Source organism: Sinohyriopsis cumingii, chromosome 16, assembly GCF_028554795.1.
Source record: "Sinohyriopsis cumingii isolate HCF-2022 chromosome 16, ASM2855479v2, whole genome shotgun sequence".
Taxonomy (NCBI): Eukaryota; Metazoa; Mollusca; class Bivalvia; order Unionida; family Unionidae; genus Sinohyriopsis; species Sinohyriopsis cumingii.
The window spans coordinates 38,023,312-38,041,979 of record NC_142976.1 but is presented as its reverse complement, the minus strand read 5'-3'; the positions used below and the strand labels follow the sequence as shown (position 1 = coordinate 38,041,979).

At 38.6% G+C, this 18,668-nt stretch overlaps 1 long non-coding RNA gene across 1 annotated transcript in view; it reads right to left on the bottom strand.

The window, feature by feature from the left end:
• Positions 1 to 14,061, bottom strand: part of LOC149780235 (uncharacterized) — a 37,629-nt gene extending 23,568 nt beyond the window's left edge. Inside the window, exons 1-2 of the long non-coding RNA XR_016415032.1 lie at positions 13,662 to 14,061; positions 13,033 to 13,154 (exon numbers count right to left, since the gene is read on the bottom strand). This is a non-coding gene — a long non-coding RNA (uncharacterized LOC149780235). The remainder of the gene's footprint in view (positions 1 to 13,032; positions 13,155 to 13,661) is intronic.
• Positions 14,062 to 18,668: the final 4,607 nt, after the last annotated feature.

The following is an 18,668-nucleotide window of genomic DNA, read 5'->3' as shown; positions in this document are numbered from 1 at the left end:
ATATTAAGTTCAATCTCGATAGAGTCCTCAAGGACACACCAAAAGCGTTAATAAACGATAAAACCCTGTTGAATAAAATACGCGATTGTATCAATGAATTCAAACGTGATGGTGCATCTCATAGTTGGTCAACATTTCGAATTGATGGTGTTGTTGATGCTACCATGAACGACAACCGCGCAGCAATGATAATATCACAACTTGACGGTAAAAAGTATTTCTTCAGAGTAAAATTCATTGTCCGGGTGGAATCAGGCGATTGGATCATGCGTGATAAATTTGAACCAGTTCTCAGCGACAAGAAAACAGTCACTGTCAGCCGCGACTCCAAGCCGGGGTTGTTAACCGGAATTGACAAACCATACTATGAACGAGCGTATCCTGAAACAGCAGTTGTTTATGGAATATACCCGTTAAATAAGAAACCTGATATCGGAAAACTGAAACCGATGAAACAGTCAACTGGGATAAATTGTGTAGCAGAACGAATAATAGAGCATTTTACAAATGCATGTCGAGGAAACAAATTGACTGATTTACGACGTAGCAAAATCAACCAGTGGGAACTAACCGTAAAAGAGCGTGGAGCAACCATCAGCGACATAGCGAGATTAGAAACATCGCTGAGATTTCCAATAACCGTTACAACGATAACCGGTGAAGTATTATACGAATCGAAGTATAAATCGAAGGGAGCCCCAATCAAAATTATTGATCATAACGAACACGCATGGACGCCCGTGATCACAATATTTCCACGGGATAGAACAGTAAAGTATATACCCGAAGAATTCCTGGGAGAACAATTCTCCAAGGACGGTTTTCTCGCGGAGAGGAAACTATTTGATGCTATTGCCTACTTGTGTAAAAACGACCCTGTATCAATGTGGTTACTTCGCAGCGCTGAAAACGATGCGGATACCTTTGATCAGTTTGTAAGACCAAACGGTGAATTATATCGCACTGAAGCATTTCACAACAGGATGAAAAAAACCGCCATAGAATTTGAGGAGCATGATGAACAACTGCTAACAAATTGTTTTACGATTCCATCGGTTGTAGCTCATGTTGCAGCAAGGAAAAATGCGTGGAGACCAACGCGCAGGGAATTTCTACCGGATGTACAATCCAGTTGTTTGGAATACTATCACGGTGGACTATGGAACACTGAATACAACCGCGACGCTATGATCTCGGTTGATATGGTTGCCTGTTATCCAGCGAGTTTTCTCGGGTATGGATCCGCCGCTGAGTACTTTAGACGATTTGGACACCCCAGTCATGAAATGACTCGTGTTGCTATTAATGGACCACTGCCTGATTTTGATTTAACCGGATTCGCTCGCATAGTATCATTTGAATTCGCGGCAGGACTCCATCGCTGTTGCTATATTTGGATCGGTAGACACATGGCTGAAAAGAGATGGCTGCCAATAGCGCTGCTACGGTATATGATTGATTGTAGCATGCTAGTTTCGTTGATTGTCAGTGACGCGATTATATCATACCGGGCACAGACTGAAGTCTGGTTACCAGAACCGGAGTGTCTAGATAGCATAATTGACGAGTCCAGAAAAAACATTGATGCCGACGAGGAATATATCATCGAATGGTCCAGGAGGATATTTAACCAACGAAACCGCGAGGCAAAAGATCTCGGTAGAAGAATAATTGGTAAGTTCACACAAGGTGGAAAAAACCACGACTACAAACGATATTGCTCACGGCTGATTATAGATGACGCAGAATATGATTTCGTAATCAAGGACACAGTGGCAAAAAATAGATACGTGAACTGCAAAACAGCTTTCTTGTCCAATGGAACGAGGTTGGGTACAGTTGTTACCTACAGCGATGGAGACAGCCCGGCGTATCCACATTTGAGGGCGTCTATGCTGGGATATGCCGCTATCAATTTATTCTCGATGATAAATAGATTCCCCGATACCGCGGTTAGAGTAGCCGTTGATTCGTTTTATGTTGACGTAGCGTATAAGGGAAACGTAGCCGAGTTTACTAGTCCGGACGAGAGTTGGGGTACATGGAGAATTAAAAATGAAATACGACGCGATTATTCCCCGTCAGCAGATGTCACCGTTGAGAACAACTACTTACGCGGTGATAAATTGTCAGAATGGTCTAATGCACCATCGTGTTCTGATCCAATTTGTAGACACAAGACGGTTTATTTAAGCGGCTGTGGCGGGTCAGGAAAGACGACTCGGGCAATTGAATTATTTCGAACGCGGGCAAGTATAATCGTGCTTACACCGACTCATAGACTAGCGCGAGAGATAAAACAACGAAATGTTGACGCCGTTACTTATCACAGCTTCTTTCGATACAGCGGCGGTGAGTGGACTCCTGATCGAATGGGTGAAAAATTTATTCCCGACATTATCATCTGGGATGAGATATGTACTGTTTCGTTAGATACTTTACAAATGTTTCTTGAGTGGTTGCTGCGCGCGAATACAGCGGTAATCATGTGTGGGGACCATGGCCAACCACCACCATTTGTCGGCGAGGGTCCACATGATTGGTTAAGGGGTTTTGTGGACTATTATGAAGAAACCGATACTGATTACCGAGCACTTGATGAACAACTGCGCGAGGTTAAGAAATTAATCAGATTACAGCCGGATAGAATTCAATGTGAAATAATTCGCGAGGTGATTCCGGAAACGCCGTTAAATGAATTTTGGGAAACATGGAGACCAAACGATTTGATTGTAGCGAGTAGAAAGATAGTCAGAGACACACTTCAGCGGAAGTTGTTTACGTTGCATAAGGAAAAGTTTCCAACGCGTCCAGTGCCGTTATGTTATAGACCCGCGGACACACGGCGGCAGAACATTGAAGTTGAAATTCCAGGCCGGACAGAAAAACAAATTCTCGTGCTGAATGATATCGTGCTCGTTGATATCAGCGTCGTCGAGGACGCGCTACGTGCTGATAAATCCCCGTGGACGCTAGGATACGCAACAACAATACATTCCTCGCAGGGACTAACCATCACGGACACAATTGTTTGGATAGTTGATAATCGCATCGAATGGTCGAATCTAGTCTATCTTGCAGTGTCCAGAGTACGAAGGATAAATCAGCTTCGAAGAATTGTTATTGACGAAGCCACCGACGAAGCCGGCGACAAAGTCACCATCGATGCAAGCGTCATTGATAGAAAACTCTCGGGTTACCGCCAACAGGATAAAAAAAAACAGCGGCGTTTTGATATTGATGCCGAATTAATAATCTCGCTACGACAACAACAGAATAATCACTGCGCGAGTTGCAATTGTATAATGAGTTGGCGTTATTCGGATAAAGACACTCGCCAATTTACCGTGGATAGGATCGATAACAGTCTCGGTCATGTCAAAAACAATGTGAGGTTGACCTGTCTTGAGTGTAATAGACGCAACGGCGCTAGTTAAGACCACGCGGGGGTAATTGAGTATCGTTAGGTATCACTTGTAGTTGCTCGCGTGTAAATCCGCGCTGAGGAGCAATTGAATCCAGTCTATAGATCGGTGGTCTACCAGTTGATCGTGTTATCGTTGATATGTTATGTGTGGTAACACTCCAAATAGGATCGGTAGCCCTTTTTTTACCGCCTTCAAGCTCTCCTGGTTCATATAGATATCTAACAGTGACATCGCCAAGAATCGGCTTAGAAACGCTATTTATTTTTAATTTTCCGGGTATATACTCGTATTTAATCGCGTCGCTGGGCTTCATGTTGATTACTCGGGTAATCTCGTTATTTAACGCTGCAATTACACCTGGCAACCTTTTAACCCATTCACGAGATCGTTTTTCTTGGATGAATTCCTTCGCGTATTGATATCCAAATAACCGTTCAGCGAGAGTCCGATTGAATCGTTCAACAATTGCCTGATCACGATGTAGCGCAGTATGACCTCGTCGTATCGCGACGCTATGATGTTTCAGCGTTGATAAAACAGCGCCGCGAAATTCACTACCAGGATCAACTTGTAATAGATTTGGCCAGCGCAGAGGACCTCTTCGATAAATCCGCTCAAACGCATCGGCTACTTCAGTTGCTGACTTTGTTTTCAATGGTTCCGCTTGTTTGTATCGACTCGCAACATCAACTACGGTTAGCGCGTATTTGTAACCGTTGTCATGCGGCAGAAATAGTATATCAGCCTGATGAACTTCATTAGGTACGCTGACATCAAAGCGCGAGAAGTTGATTTGTTTAGGCGGTGGTAGATAGATTTGCCATATAGCCTGTTTGGATAACCAATTAGCCGCAGTGGCCTTTGTTACCTTTGCAGCGCTTGCAAGCTTACCAATTGCGGCCTTCCCCTTCCAGTATCCTCTCGGAGAATAATAGATGGATTCCATGTTGTTATTATAAACGCTATCGTTTTCAATTACCAGCGCCAGAAGCTCCGCTTCCAATCATTAATTTACCTTTCATAGCCGATTTTACCAACCATGAGGCCAATTTTTCTTTGACGGATTTATCAGGAATAGCATTTAGCGCGTGAATTAATTTTACATCCGCGATATGACGCTGTTGCAGATCGCTACTTTTGTAAGCAACATCATGAGCATGACACGCCTTATCGATAGCGTTTATTGGATACTCACCGGGTTTGGGCTGATTTTGATCATCGAGTCTAATATCTAATCGTGTTCCGGGGCCACAGTAGTTATATCCTGGGAGGTGTTTTTCTCCTGGATACTTTGCCCACGGTGTTCCGGGGAGTTTTGCCAATTTGGCTGCGATGTCACCTCCTCGCTTTTTTTAAAAACATCTCCGGGTCTAATAGAAATAAATCTAAATTTCTTTGTACCGCATTGTACACACTTACCAGTAAGCGCCGATCTGTTATTTCTTGTCGTAACGGTTGTCATATCATTTGTGCCAGTACGCACTCTACACTTCACACAATATAGATCCATAATTTATGTATAGAGATATGAATATAATTGATTTTTCGGCGACTAAAACAAGAGAACCAGTTAAGCATGTTGCAGCGTTACCAAACTCGATCCGGATGATTATCATCGGACCATCTGGATCCGGCAAGACGCAATTGTTACTCAATTTAATAATGAGATGGATGAAGTGGGATAAGTTGTATTTGGTTGCTCCTAGCGTAGATGATCAACGATGCTACGAGGTGTTGAAAGATTTCAACGAGAATGCATCAGCGATCGCTAAAAAGAATGTTATTGAGTTTATTACGGATATCAATGATGCACCGGGTATTGATGATATTGATGGCGACGTTAACAATCTAGTCGTGTACGATGATGTTATGTTAGACAATCAAAAGAACCCAGCTAGGATATTTTCCAGAGGCAGGCATAAAAACACTGACGTGATATATGTCACTCAACGATACACTCAGATTCCAAAAGTAATCAGAGATAACTGCAATATTCTTGCTGTATTCAACGGCGTTGATACACACACGCTACGAAATATCTGGCAAACTTGGTGTGGCGGTGACATGGACTTTAATGGTTTTCGAAACTTTTTTAGTCATGCTCAGTCGACCCCACATGGATTTGTAACGATAAATTTACATGATCCTCGGACACGATATCGTATCGGACTTGACCAAATATTCGGTTAGTTGTAAATAATTTTCATTGTAAATAACCACTTAGCAGCAGAGGGGGCGATGACATCGACGCGGTCGTCGATGTGCTTACCGGACGCTGACGACACTGGGGATCGGCGCGCAGAAGGTGTTAATTAAACCAAATGACGACGCGACGATCCCCCAACGACGTCGTCGTTTTTTTTTTACCAGGCGCTGACGACACTAGATCGTTGAGTGCAGAAAGTAATAATTAAGCAAAATAACGATTGGACAAAATGTCCGATTCGCCCCCTCTGCTGCTGAATGGGTGGTAATATGCGGGGACTTCAATGCGCACAATGAACTATGGGGGAGTCAAAAGACGGACATTAAAGGAAAAATTGTAGAAAAATGGGCACAAAAATGCAACTTAGTTTTTCTAAACAACGGAATGCACACCCGGATAGATGACAGAACAGGCCACACATCAGCAATAGACCTATCTCTATGCACACCAAGATTAACAGGCATTTCTGATTGGCAAGTTGATGAAAGTGACCCTATGGGAAGTGACCATTACCTTATAAATATAGAAATACAAATTAGAATACCTCAAAATAAAGCGTCCTTCACACCAAGATGGAAATACGAACAGGCCAACTGGATTAGGTTCAAACAGATAGGTGACTCAATCGACCCAGAAACCATATATCACCGGGACATTGACACCTTTAATGACAAATTAATAGAAACCATTAACACAATGGCCCAAGAAACAATTCCTAAAACTAAAGGAGTAGCACCCAAACCCACGGTGCCCTGGTGGAATAATGAATGTAAAATAGCAATTGAAGAGAAAAAAAGAGCTCTAAACAAATTCAAAAGAACTAAAAATAATAGGGACTTTAACTACTACAAGGAAAAGGAAAATACTGCCAAACAAACTATTATGATAGCTAAACAAAACTCATGGACAGAATTCTGCTCAAAACTAGATATTAACACAAAATCGAAGGAGGTGTGGCAAAGAATTAAAAAAATGAGAGGCAAAACTAAATCAATAACCCCCAACATACCTGGACAAAACAACAAACATAAGGCAGAATTATTCGCAAACTATTTCGCCAACATGTGTAGCAATACCAACTTAGAGGATAAGTTTAAAAATCATAAAAGGCAATTTGAGGAAAGCAACTCTGACAACATAAAGGAAGCAGGAAATAATGACGGCCCACTAAACCTTCCGTTTACAGAAGCCGAATGGAGAAAGGCCCTCGCCGGCAAAAAGACCACATCCCCCGGGGAGGATACTTTGGGGTATGAAATGTACAAGAACCTACCCAAAAAACTTGTCACAATTGCACTTAACCTCATTAATAAAATATGGGAAACCGGTACCATACCTATAAGATGGAAAAAGGCAGTAGTGGTCCCGATTCTTAAGCCTGGAAAACCCTCAAGCGATATAAAATCATACAGGCCCATATCACTAACAGACAATATATGTAAAATAATGGAAACTATGGTAAACAACAGGCTGAAATACCATTTAGAAAGCAAAGGACTACTAGCTAATACACAGAGCGGGTTTCGCAACTACCGAAGCACAATAGACCAACTCATGAGACTAGAAACCGCTGTCAAATTAGCATCTAGAGAAAAATTTTAAAAATCCAGATATGTTACAGCCATCTTCTTAGACATGGAAAAAGCATATGATCTAATGTGGACTAAGGGACTGATAAGTAAACTTAAACCATACGGAATAACTGGCAATATATACAAATTTATTGCTAACTTCCTAACCGATAGAAAGATACAAGTCAGACTAGGACAAGACTACTCCGAACGATACAAACTGGAAAATGGCACGCCACAATGAAGCGTAATCAGCCCAACTTTATTTAATATAATGATAAACGACCTGGAAACAGCGGTAAAACCCAACCACCTTGACTTATCCCAATTCGCCGATGACAGCGCCGTATGGAAAACTGGCAACCCGGCCAGCAGAGAAACGACCAAGCACTTACAAAAAGGACTAAACGATATAGGAAATTGGACAGATAAATGGGGATTTAAATTGTCACCTCTAAAAACAGTAGGCATAGTTTTCAATCCGGGAGGTGGCCACCCCCCACCCACTCCAAACTTAACCCTAAAGGGGGTACCCATCAAATTCGAAAAACAAGCGACACTCCTAGGTATGGTATTCGACCACGAACTCACGTGGGCAGCTCATATCCAAGAACTCGTAACGAAGTGCAAACGAGACATCAACCTCCACAGAAACCTCAGAGGGGTGAATTGGGGGGTTGATCAAAAAACACTCGTTACCCTATATAGAGCACTTATAAGAGCAAAATTGGACTACGGTTGCCAGGTATATGGAGCGGCGAACGCCACGTTACTAAAGAAACTAGACACAGTCCAATCAAAAGCGCTAAGGGTATGCACCGGCGTCCTAAATGGTACCCCCACACAAGATATCTTAATAATAGTAGGAGAACCCCCGCTAGACCTAAGGCGGAAGGAATTGATGCTGCGATACTCGACTCGAATATCAACACACCAACCCAACCACCTCACGCTACAAGCCCTCTTAGCATGCGACAAACCATTCGATACAAAAGGAAAAAATAAAAAAATACCTAGTGGGAAAATAATTATAGAATTAAAAAGGAAATTTCAAATCGCAAATATCAACCCAGAAAAAATAAGGTACTACCCAGACCCCCCGTGGACCTGTCCCACACCACAAATAGATCTTAGCTTACGTAAACTAGGACAAAAACAAAATGACCCGATAGGACTAAGAGCATCAATACTAACGTACATTGACAACAAATACGAGACATACACGCAAATCTTCGCAGATGGATCAAAAACCAAAAATCCAAATAAAACTGCAGCAGGGATAGTGATCCCAAAATTAGATGTCGCCGTTGGAAAAAGACTCCCAGACCAATGCGCTATATACACGGTAGAATTCATGGCAATACTAATGGCATTAACATACGTCAAAACATACCCCACAACTAAGGCAGTCATTCTAAGCGACTCTTACAGTGTACTACAATCGTTAGCAACAGACCAATCCAAGAGCAGACCTAATATGATTAATCATGCAAGATCGCTACTTAAAGAGATTGAAAAAAACAACAAACACGTTGAATTCGTATGGATACCCTCTCACATCCATAATCCCAGGCAATGACAAAGCAGATGCAGAAGCAAAAAACGCCACAAACGAACCAAAAGCCCAAAATATAGCATACAGCGTCACTGAAATCAATAACATGGGACAAGATCAATGACATGTGGCAAGAGCTATGGGAAAAATCGGATGCAAACAGTCTAATACACACGATGATGAAAAAAGTAAGTAGAAAAGTCGAAAGTCCGACCTTCAAAAATCCATACGATATAACAATAATAAACAGAATAAGAACAGGTAAAACACTATTGGCAGGATGCGCAGGGAAACACATAAAAAGGGGACCAACCGAAAACTGCCCCTACTGCCCAACTCCAGAAACAATCGCACACTTAATAAATATATGCCCCAAATACAACCAGGAAAGGGCCGAACTAAAATCTCAACAGGAACAAATAGGAGAACGGTGGACATACCCGGAGTTACTTGTGGCAAAAAACAATAACATAGGAATGACCTATAATAACATCATGACATTCATTAACAAAATAGGCAAAAGGGGACAAATCTAAACCGAATGAAGGGTTGGGTATAAAGAGAGACCATGTAAAGAAATTAAAACCAATAAACCTAAAAGATCGAACCAAAAAAGAAAAAAACCAATCAAAATATTACAAATCACTGTTTGGGAATTGTGACGGCCGGCTCGGGCTAGTGGGTTCACAGACTGACACCGCCGCTCATAACCCGAACAATAAAAACCAGATAAGGACGAATATTACAAAATCACTGTTTTGGAATTATAATGGCATGCTAGGCCCCGTAGGTTCAAAAAAAAAAAAAAAAAAAGAAAAAAAGGAAAAAAAAAAAAATATTAAAAAGTAAATCAAAGACCAGTCAAAATATTACAAATCACTGTTTGGGAATTGTGACGGCCGGCTCGGTATCGTGGGTTCACAGACTGGCACAGCCGATCATAACCCGAACAATAAAAACCAGATAAGGACAAAATATTACAAAATCACTGTTTCGGAATTATAACGGCATGCTAGTAGGATCAAAAAAAAATAAAAAAAATATAAAAAAATAAAAATAAAAAAAATATACATTAAAATAAATCACAAATAGCTAAGCTAAACAAAAATAACAGGTAAATAGCCAAGTGGTCAAAGCGAAGGGAAACAAAGGCAATCAAACCACCTCCCTCGAAGAAAACATCTCACGGCGAACATGGCAGTATCAAAAGGACGAGAAGACCAAAACAGAAACGGACACGGGATAAGGCAGAAAGAGCTGAAATAAAGAAGAGCAGGAAAAGGCACAGAATGAAGTTAAACGTCCTAAGGCAGTAAAAGAAGAAAGAACAGGACACTTGCAGACCTTGGGGAATGAAGGCAGAAACAATGAAAAGAGTATGCCTCAAATAATCAAACCACCCCCACCCCCCAGTATGAAAAGAATTGCCTTCCCGAAATTAAACAAAAGAAATAAGGCCACCCCCCCCCCACATCTACTTATAAGTGTGAATGAGAAAGTGAGTGTGAATGTGTGTTGTCGGGATATGTGGGAAAAGCAGAAAAACGAACAAAAATGTCTATAGCCATCACACAAATATAGCATACACACTCCCTACCCACCTTTTTTTTCTTTTCTTTTCTTTTTTTTTTTCTTTTTTACAAACAAATTTTACCACATAGGGCTTTCATTCTGACCAACGAAAGCCCTCTTTTGACCAACAACTTACTGGCCCTGAAACACACTGATTGGTTTAAAGCCACACGTACGAAATACTTAACCAAATTGAGATCTCCAAAACAAAATAAAGGGCTACTAAAAGCCTACTAGATGTGAAAAAATTTTCGGAAAATTCAAGTACGCAAAGTACACAAAATTTAATAGACCTTACAAAAGATAGGAAAATTCACAACTCAGGAATATCTGAAGCGTATGTGACAATCACATGTTTGGCAAGATAGTACAGGAATAGCCCAATAAATATAGGGAACTGGGCATTGATTGCAACAAAAATTTCATAATACTGCTGCTGGTGTGCTTCGGTTACTGCCTGAAATGAGAGAGGAAGGAGATGCAGGATGCAGAAACAGACCACCAACGGAGTACAACGATGGAGAAGGTTGCAGCGACGAGAGCCTGGGCGGGACCTTTTGGGGCACCTGGGCTTCGGCTTGCTTGCTTGGGGGCATTGTATAAGTTAATCGCTAAATTCAAAAAGTACACAAACGTGTACAAACTAAACAGTCGCACATACCGAAAGGTGCACGTGACTTTAATCCAATGAATGAATGAAATGTGTGCTAGAGGGTAGGGTTAGCAGTTATACTCCCAATTATGTTTGTGATGAGCAAAAGCAGCTGCACAAATTTGAGCTTTTAGTTTGGTTCTGGTAGGGTCAAAGGATGCAGGTACATTTTACATTCATTTTTTACTAGAAATAGCTATTTTCAATATTTTTCTGTGACAAGGCAACTAAAAGAATCAGTATGTGCCTTATGCATGAATAAAGTTCACTAGTACTATAACAAATTAGCATACTTTTCATCACCCCTCTACCATCAAGATTTTTTTATATTTACCTCTGTAGCAGACACAAATAAAAGTCGGCAGCTCATTTGCAGACTAAGTTACGCATATGATCTCCAATGCTCATCTAACTGTGACAGGCAGTCACCAACAAGCCAACCTATTTCCATGCCTAACTCAAAGTAAATCTGAACCACATTATAGATTTAGCTTATGTGTAAATTTATAAATGCTAGGCTTGTGATAATTAGGTTCATGCCTTCTACCTTAAAAATTAGAGGGATGTCAAAATACGAAACTATCCAGTGAGACCCATGATGTTAATTTTAATCCCTATGGGATTTGTGACATAAAAAACCCAAATGCTTTATGTATTAAAAGGTAACTAATGGGGGCAGGATCTGCAGTGAATCAATGGTTAGTATGCTAGACTCCTGATAAAAATGTTTGTGTTAAAATCCTGTTATCAAGTCAACCAGGTTACCTACTGCAATGTACCCTTGCCTTACTCCAATTCCCTCAGTACTCAGTAAACAACTAGTGTTGCTGTACATAACAAAACCAGTCCATATTGATTTTACATATTTTACTAAATCCTGACAAAAATAATTCTCTAAATAAAGAATGATTAATATGTGATGGTCTCGCATGTAATCAAACTCTTCCAAGCTTTTAATGATATGAACCGATTTATCAATGTTTATCAAATTTGCATGAAAAACTATTTCTTATTTGTCATCAAATATGTTCAATGTTTTGATCATATAAGCATTTCTGCTACATTAGATCAAAATAATCTTTTTGTCAGAAATAGAGCCCTTATAGTATTTGCAAGGTCAACCAATCAGATGCAGAATTTGAGTTTAATATGAATGAATATTTTTTTTACAAAATTGCTCTTTTGCTATATCTTGATGAGATAAATCTATTCACCAAGTCTGATGAAATTAATGAGAAATAGTTTTAAGAGCAGTAGCAAGAATGGCTAGTGAGATGTAGAACCACCACATTATATGCATAGATTTTGCTTATAGCCTCAGACATACAAGCAAATAATTAAACAAGTCAGATCTAAATTGGATCATAAACACTGTTGTGCAAATCATAAGAAACTCTGCCAATCAGATGCAAGGTCACTTCACTACCATACCTTTATCACACTCATAATAAGCATCATTGTGAAACTTGACTCTATAAGCCCAATGGCCAAGCATGATCAAACTTGAATCAGCAGTAGTGGTTATAACCTCATGTATTTGTATGCATCTTCACTTCTTCAATCTAGATCTCATTTATATAAGCATGTATTCTACGTTTAGTAAAAACTGCACTACATGTATAAATATTGCATGCGGTGGTAACATACTCAGATGAAAGATCACCTTATTATTATTAATGGTTAACACTCATCAAACTTCAAGGACAACTTAATGATTTTAGCCTATATTGTGGAAGTATGGCTTTTAGGCTGGTTAAAAAACTCAACTAATCTTATACATGATCACATGTATATACTTGGATTTTGCTCATTATTAGATTTATCCAAGATGTTGATTTAAGCCCAAAACCAAGTTTTATATAAACAAATTGATCAGAACTATGGACTCCAAAGTAGCTAATTTCTTACTGTTGAAAGTCAGAAGGGGATGTGAAATAAATAACACACTCTGGACCATTACATAAACCCACTTAGCCTTTTGACCAGTTGAGATAAAATATCAACAATAATGTTAAATAAGATTGATAAATTATGTTTTCTCACATTACCTCTAGCCCTTTTCAACATGGATGGTATTTTTCTTCCACATATGTCAGCTCTTAATTAGTGGCCCTTTCCCATCATGAATGTTGTAGGTGAAACTCTCAGAATTAGGCTTTTTAATTTATATCTGTAGAAGAAAAAAACTATTGGTCTGCATATATCAATGTCACCATTTCTGTATTAGATTAAAATACCATGTGTGTGTGTGTGTGTGTGTGTGTGTGTTAATTTTAGAATTTAAGCAAACTTGTCTCCATGTGTTTATTTTAAAACTGATGATGATAACACATAACAGGTTCAATGGATAAAATGTTATTTCTTACTTCTTACAACTGCTCATTATATCTGAATTTACATTCAATGTTTGTTTTAATTAACATATTTGGGATATTGGGCAAATTATTTATTTTGTAGTTTATCATTATATCATTTACCAGTCTTTTATCATTCAAATATGTAATATAGTACCATTATACTGACTTCATATTCTATATGATATCCCAGCAATACATATTAAGCAGATAAGTGCAAATAAAAATGTTCAGAATGTAAAATTTACTCCAAGCTCAAAGAAGATCAGCAAAAGATAATATCCAACAAATTACCAAACAAAAAGCGAAGTTAACGCAGTTACCTTTATTATGACGTCTCCAACACCAACGGTACTGTACAGCTACGTCTTCTGAGTTTTACCGTCATCTTGTCTTTCAAACCAGAATTAATTTCTTGAGCTCTTACAAAATGAAGAAACTTTTAAATACTATAATTTAAGCAGCTTCTTTACATGCCATCAGATAAATTATGGCACAGTGTTATGTCTGTCAGCAAAACGCAACTTCACATTTGGACGGCGCGCTGTGTGGGCATCGCCGACACAGCAACTGACATGAATTCTCTATTAGCAGACAATGATTCGGAATAAATCCTTCGCAAATCTAACATTCTCGATTTTTCATAGTTCCACTTTTCATTGTTGCATCTGTTTGATTGTACAATTGCTAATGATGTTCAATGAATCAACTTCAATTCATCTGCTGTCTGAAATCCCGGTTCAGTTGGTATTTTCTTCCGCGCATGATGCCGTGTAAATAAAAGATACGGTCGACATTCAAAGTGGTTTAGGTTAATTTATTATTTTTCTTTATTAAGGTCATTTGCAGAAAGTGTTTCGCTAGGGTGAGAAAAAAAAATATAACAAAAAGAAAACTTTCTTTTCCAACGCTAATACTGTATATATTTCAATTTGTGATTGATGCTATAAATAACAAAAAATGATAATAAAGCATTTTAGCCCGTGGCTTCGGCACGGCACTCGTTTTTGTGGGTTTTTTAAAATGTTGTTAGTGTTGTTTTGGGGTTGTTTTTTGTGTGTGTACTACACTAAAAAACATATCAGGTATTAGGCCTAACGTAGGAAAAGAAATTATCCTCTATTTATTACTATTCTTACTGTCAAATGACGCAAAAGTGATCAAATTGCTATTAAGATTTTGTTTTGTATAACACTTACCGCTCGTTTTCCTCGAGATAAAGCAGCCACTTCAAAATGATTATAAAATCTGTGACAGATGAAAAACGTGGTTTAAATAATTCGTAATCGCCTGCCTTAAAATACTGTAGGAATTTGCTAATGTATTTCATGGCCCTCGTTTGAATAGATACCAACGATCATGTATATCGACCAAATTTTGTATATTCCTGCCCACAATCATGTATTTTGTATTAAACCGTATATTACACGAGCGCTCTGTGGCAAACTCGGGGGGGGGGGGTCTCTATTATACCCAGAGGCGTAGCTATGATATTTTGCGCCCGGGGACGAACTATAAAATTGGCGCCCCAGCCCCCTCCCCGTTTAATCACATTTTTGAATATTACCCTTGTTTACTTATTATAATGTAACGTTGTAAGCCTCATTTTGGCGCCCCTGTACCTTGGCGCCCGGGGACATATGTACTCCCCTTCCCCCCCCCCCCCAGCTACGCCTCTGATTATACCTGCTGTATCAGTTGAGAAATATATTGAACAGATCAGGCCCCAATACTCTCGCTCTGAAAAACATTAAAATAATTATATGCAGAATATCGGTAGGTCTCCCTCTTGCCGAAAATGTCAGCACCATATATATTTTGCAAGTAATGTAATGGGTATAATAACACACACACACACACACACACACACACACACTTTTTTGGGAGTGGGGGGGGGGGGCAACGGACAGATGCCCCCATTTCCCCCAAAAAATAAAAAGTATTTTATATTTGTGTATTTCCCCCTCAGATGTGTTCTACGTTTTATTAAAACAAAATTTTATATAAAAAATTTAGTTTTTAGAATTTTTGATGGGGTATTTATGTTTCCATAGTGTTATCTAAAGGGTTGTTCGTCCGAGTCTGGTTTCCCTCACCTTGCTCGAAGTTCATTCCCTTGAAATGTTTTGTAACCTTTGCTATATGTCGCCTAGGTCTCAGTGTTTGCTATATGTAATGGTGTTATATTGTGTGTATGCTATATTTTCTTTATGTTTGAGACAGCAAGTATAGATCAAATATCTTTCCCAGTTGTATTTCTTCCTTTATGATGTTATATTGTATCTTTTAATTTGTTTTATGGTTTTCTAATTTTGACGATGGAATGGTGTACTATTTAGATTTTGTTTAAAAAAAATAATTTCCTATTTTATTATTCGAGTGATAATATGTGTCGTTCCTCATAATAGTCTTTAAAGATGTTGATAGGTAGGTTACGCTCGATCCAAGGTTCACGCTTCTTTATTCTCTATGTGTTTTTCCTGGGTTGCGTTAGGCCTCCTTTATTTAGTTTATCTGATTATGCTTTATTGAAAGATCCAAACGTTTTTATGAGACCACATTATTCTATAATGGTCAACCATGCAGTGCGGGAGAAGTTAGTAGGGTTTTAAACTAAGTGTTATACAGTATGTATTTGTGTCTTTATTTTGTCTGTTTATGTTCTACATTGGATGTTTTCAAAGACTCATGATGGGCCTATGCACTTCACTGAGCCCTGTGACTTAGCCCCATGATGTCATCGCCATTTACTTCCCCCTTATATTTTCCCTGTATCCCTTCCTATATATGTCTTTAGAATTTTCTTTCAGAGAAAGAAGAAAAAAAATTAAATTACAAAATTCTTTTATTTTTTTCTTTCTTCCTTTCTTCCCTTTTCTCTTTTAAAAAAAAAGTTATATGGGTTTCTTTGAAATATTTGAAATAGAATTTGAAATTTTCTTTGAAATATGGCTGTTGTGGGGTGCGAGGAGGGGGTATGGGTATGGCATCAGCTCGCAATTGCGCTACGCGACCCTTCGGTCTGTAATACCTATTCCTCCCTCCCCCTCTCTCCCCCAATTCCAACATCAATTGCGTTATATCAACCTGACGGTAAGTATCTATTCGTCGTAAGACGTACTGAGTTCTTGTTGTGGTTAATATTCTTATTTTTACGACGTATCTTATTTAAAAATCTTTATCACCTGTCCACAGGATATCGTCGTAGTTACTATATAGTCTATACATTTTAGAACGATTTTGTTTTCGTAGTCTAAATCTATGAATAAAATGTTATTTTTGTTATACTTATATTTTTTGCAAATTTTCATTATTAACTTTATCCTATTATGTTTAGATTTATCACATTGGACAATCGTATGTAGTTTGGTGAAGTTCGCTGTTTTACATAAAGGGCATTTCGGCATTATCCTCAGCATACGATGTTTGATTGTTTCTTCGCCTGTTAGCCAGGTGTTGTGCAGGTATTTAAAAATTATACTTTGTGTTTTGACAGATCTTATTTTCCCCAATTTTTCCAATTTTTTGTCCAATTTACCCCCTCAGTTGTCCTGCTCTACTCTACATTTTATATTTTTGGTTACCTCCTCCCTAATCCAAGCGTGACTTTTACTTATTAAATTTTGCATAAATCTGTTTTGTCTCTATATTTTAAAATTAGTTCTCATATGTTTGCGTGGCACTTCGATTTTTTTATATTAATTTGTTATTTTTGTATATCTCTGGTCGGTTTCTCAAGGTGAAGCCGAACCAGTAGATGTACGGTGCTTCTCACGCTGTAGCCGGGTCTGAGTGCATTTTTTTTTTAATCTATTGATTATGTTAGTTAATTATAGTAGTAGAGGGCTCGGCAACCCCAAGCCCCCTCTACTTTTGGCCCTATATAATGTCTCTTTTTTTACATGATGCATTTTATGATTCCATATATAATCTATTATTTCGTTGTCTGTTTTGTTTAAAATTGTATTATCCATATCTATGGATTTAATTATGTAGTTAATATTTGAGTATAAATAAGTCTTGGCCACTTGGGCCCGCTCCATGATAGGTAATGGCGCCATGGCCAGATTTTCACATTTTCTCTTATTTTATTGATAATATGTTCATAATTTTCTACAGCTTCTTTTTTTTATTACCAAAGTAAACCCCTAGAGCCTTTACAGTGTCTCTCAGTAAGTGTGTGTGTGTGTGTGGGGGGGCGATAATCCAGGGTGGTTGCCCCTCCAGTTAACTATTTTTAAGATTTCGTGCTTGTTGTGGTTTATTTTGGAACCCGACGCTTATAGCATTTCCCCTCTCTTATAAAGATGTTGCAATCATATGCATGTTAGAGCATTTTTTAATTCTTTTTTAGGTTTGGTATTTGTATGCCTTGTATAATCAGGGGCGGATTAAGGCTCACTGGTGCCCTAAGCACTGACAAATCTTGGCGCGCCCCTCTTTTCCACGTACACCTGAGAAGATAACCCTATGGTGTAACATGATCAAGAAACAGAACATCATGATCAATTTGCACTAGTTGTATCAGTTTTTTTTACAAATCTTCATTCTTTTTTCTTTCTTTCTTTTCACCCTTTTCTCAACTTTGTGGTGCCCCCTTTGGCCCTGGTGTCCTATGCACGTGCTTAGTCTGCTTAATGGTTAATACGCCCCTGCTTGCACATCTGGGTTGTTTCTTATCGTGTGACGTAGGATTTATATTGCCATTACGTATTCTAGCATTGATAGTGGACATCCTTGTATCACTGATCGTTGTATTTCAAATTCTTTCGTGCATTTCCCGTTTAATTATCCCAGTGTGTAGGATTTTGGTCCATTTTGGAAATTGGGTCCGAAACCAAATTTTTTAAAAACATTCTTTATACAGTTTTGTTCAAATCAGTCGAAAGCTTTCTCCTGGTCGAAGAGTACCATAGCACTCATCATACCAGTTTCATTTATGTAGTTAATTATAGTTTTAATGTTTAAAATATTGTTTTGTATATCCCTCCCCCACAAGTTTGATTTACATTAATTATCTTGTTTATCCTACCCTTTACTGTATTTGTTAAAATCCTACTTAAAATCTTATAGTCCGTGTTTAAAAGTGATATAGGCCTCCAGTTTTTAATCTCGTCTCTATTCCCTTTCCCTTTGTATATAATTGTGATAACTCCCTCCCTCATAGATTTAGTCATTTTATTTTTACTTAAAACTATATTATTATACAAAGCGTTTAAGATCGGCGTCAGTTCACCGTGGAACTTTTGGTAGAATTCCACGATGAGTCCATCTTTCCCTGGTGACTTTTGTGAGTGTTGATATACTTTTTGTGATTTCTTCATCTGAGA